The sequence below is a fragment of the Arachis ipaensis genome, chromosome B6, assembly GCF_059453495.1.
Source record: "Arachis ipaensis isolate K30076 ecotype BB chromosome B6, ASM5945349v1, whole genome shotgun sequence".
Taxonomy (NCBI): Eukaryota; Viridiplantae; Streptophyta; class Magnoliopsida; order Fabales; family Fabaceae; genus Arachis; species Arachis ipaensis.
Window position 1 is genome coordinate 44,823,398 of NC_142441.1, and position 3,439 is coordinate 44,826,836.

Genomic DNA, 3,439 nt, shown 5'->3' on the forward strand with positions numbered 1-3,439 from the left:
TTTGCAACTTGTTTCTGGCGCTGGACGCCAGAATTGGACAGAGAGCTGGCGTTGAACGCCAGTTTGCGTCATTAAAACTTGGGAAAAGTATAGACTATTATATATTTCTGGAAAGCCCTAGATGTCTACTTTCCAACGCAATTGGAAGCGCGCCATTTTGAGTTCTGTAACTCCAGAAAATCTATTTTGAGTGCAGGGAGGTCAGAATCCAACAGCATCAGCAGTCCTTCTTCAACCTCTGAATCTGATTTTTGCTCAAGTCCCTCAATTTCAGCCAGAAAATACCTGAAATCACAGAAAAACACACAAACTCATAGTAAAGTCCAGAAATGTGAATTTAACATAAAAACTAATGAAAACATCCCTAAAAGTAACTAGATTCTCCTAAAAACATACTAAAAACAATGCCAAAAAGCGTATAAATTATCCGCTCATCACAACACCAAACTTAAATTGTTGCTTGTCCCCAAGTAACTGAAAATCAAATAGGATAAAAAAAAGAGAATATACTATAAATTCCAAACTATCAATGAAACATAGCTCCAATCAGATGAGCGAGACTTGTAGCTTTTTGCCTCTTGAATAGTTTTGGCATCTCACTTTATCCATTGAGGTTCAGAATGATTGGCATCTATAGGAACTCAGAGTTCAGATAGTGTTATTGATTCTCCTAGTTTAATATGATGATTCTTGAACACAGCTTCTTTATGAGTCTTGGCCGTGGCCCTAAGCACTTTGTTTTCCAGTATTACCACCGGATACATAAATGCCACAGACACATAATTGGGTGAACCTTTTCAGATTGTGACTCAGCTTTGCTAAAGTCCCCAATTAGAGGTGTCCAGGGTTCTTAAGCACACTCTTTTTTTTTTGCTTTGGACCTTGACTTTAACCGCTCAGTCTCAAGTTTTCACTTGACACCTTCACGCCACAAGCACATGGTTAGGGACAGCTTGGTTTAGCCGCTTAGGCCAGGATTTTATTCCTTTAGGCCCTCCTATCCACTGATGCTCAAAGCCTTGGGATCCTTTTTATTGCCCTTGCCTTTTGGTTTTAAGGGTTATTGGCTTTTTGCTCTTGCCTCTTGGTTTTAAGAGCTTTTGGCTTTTTCTGCTTGCTTTTTCTTTGCTTTCTATTTTTTTTTTTGCCTTTTTTTTTCTTTTTTTTTTCTGCAAGCTTTGTTCTTTGCTGCTTTTTCTTACTTCAAGAATCATTTTTATGATTTTTCAGATTATCAAATAACATGTCTCTTTGTCATCATTCTTTCAAGAGCCAACATATTTAACATTCATGAACAACAACTTCAAAAGACATATGCACTGTTCAAGCATTCATTCAGAAAACAAGAAGCATTGTCACCACATCAATATAATTAAACTAAGTTCAAGGATAAATTTGAAACTCATGTACTTCTTGTTCTTTTGAATTAAAACAGTTTTTATTTAAGAGAGGTGATGGATTTATAGGACATTCATAACTTTAAGACAAAGTTACTAAATACTAATGATCATGTAATGAAGACACAAACATAGATAAGCACATAACATAGAAAACGAAAAACAGAAGAAATAAGAACAAGGAATGAATCCACCTTAGTGATGGTGGCGTTTCCTTCTTGAGGAACCAATGATGTCCTTGAGCTCTTCTATGTCTCTTCCTTGTCTTTGTTGCTCCTCCCTCATTGCTTTTTGATCTTCTCTTATTTCATGAAGGATGATGGAGTGCTCTTGATGTTCCACCCTTAGTTGTCCCATGTTGGAGCTTAATTCTCCTAGGGAGGTGTTGATTTGCTCCCAATAGTTTTGTGGAGGAAAATGCATTTGAGGCATCTCCGGGATCTCATGGTGATGAGCTTCATGCGCCTCTTGAGCTCCATGAATGGGCTCTCTTGCTTGCTCCATCTTTTTCTTAGTGATGGGCTTCTCTTCCTCAATGTGAATGTCTCCTTCTATGAAAGCTCCAGCTGAGTAACATAGATGGAAAATAAGATGAGGAAAAGCTAGCCTTGCCCCAAGAGAGGGCTTTTCGGCTATTTTGTAGAGTTCAACGGAGATGACTTCATGAACTTCTACTTCCTCTCCAATCATGATGCTATGGATCATGATGGCCCGATCCACAGTAACTTCAGATCGGTTGCTAGTGGGGATGATGGAGCGTTGGATGAACTCCAACCATCTTCTAGCCACAGGCTTGAGGTCCAGTCTTCTTAGTTGAACCGGCTTGCCTTTGGAGTCAATCTTCCATTGAGCTCCTTCCACACATATGTCCATAAGGACTTGGTCCAACCTTTGATTAAAGTTGACCCTTCTAGTGTAGGGGCGTTCATCTCCTTGCATCTTGGGCAAGTTAAACGCCAACCTCACATTTTCCGGACTAAAATCTAGGTATTTCCCCCGAACCATTGTAATATAATTCTTCGGATTCGGGTTCTTACTTTGATCATGGTTCTTAGTGATCCATGCATTGGCATAGAACTCTTGAACCATTAAGATACCGACTTGTTGGATGGGGTTTGTTAGAACTTCCCAACCTCTTCTTTGGATTTCATGTCGGATCTCCGGATACTCATTTCTCTTGAGCTTGAAAGGGACCTCGGGGATCACCTTCTTCTTGGCCACAACATCATAGAAGTGGTCTTGATGGGCTTTGGAGATGAACCTTTCCATCTCCCATGACTCAGAGGTGGAAGCTTTTGTCTTCCCTTTTCCTTTTCTAGAGGATTCTCCGGTCTTAGGTGCCATCAATGGTAATGGAAAAACAAAAAGCTTATGCTTTTACCACACCAAACTTAGAATATTGCTCGCCCTCGAGCAAGAAAAGAAAGAATTAGATGAAGAAGAAGAAGAAAATATGGAGAAGAGGGGGGAGGTGTGTTTCGGCCAAGAAGGGAAAGAGAGGGTTGTGTTGTGTGAAAATGAAGAAGAATGGAAGGCTTTATATAGGGAAGGGAGGGGGGTTAAGGTTCGGCCATATGGGTGGGTTTGGGTGGGAAATTGATTTGAATTTTGAAGGTAGGTGGAGTTTATGAGGTAGGTTTATGGGGAAGAGTGGATGGATGTGAGTGGTGAAGAGGTGATGGGGAAGAGGGATTGAGGTGATTGGTGAAGGATTTTGGGGAAGAGTGTTTATGGGATTGTGTGAAAGAGGGGTGAGAAGAAGTGAGTGGAGGTAGGTGGGGATTCTGTGGGGTCCACAGATCCTGAGGTGTTCAAGGATTTACAACCTTGCACCAAATTGGGCATGCAAAATGCCCTTGCACACAACTCTGGGCGTTCAGCGCCAGATTGGTGCTTGTTCTGGGCATTGAACGCCCATTTGTAGCCCATTTCTGGCGTTGAACGCCAGAACCATGCTTGTTCTGGGCGTTCAGCGCTAGCTCTTCTCCAGGGTGCATTTCTGGCATTCAAACGCCCAGATGCTGCCCATTTCTGGCGTTCAG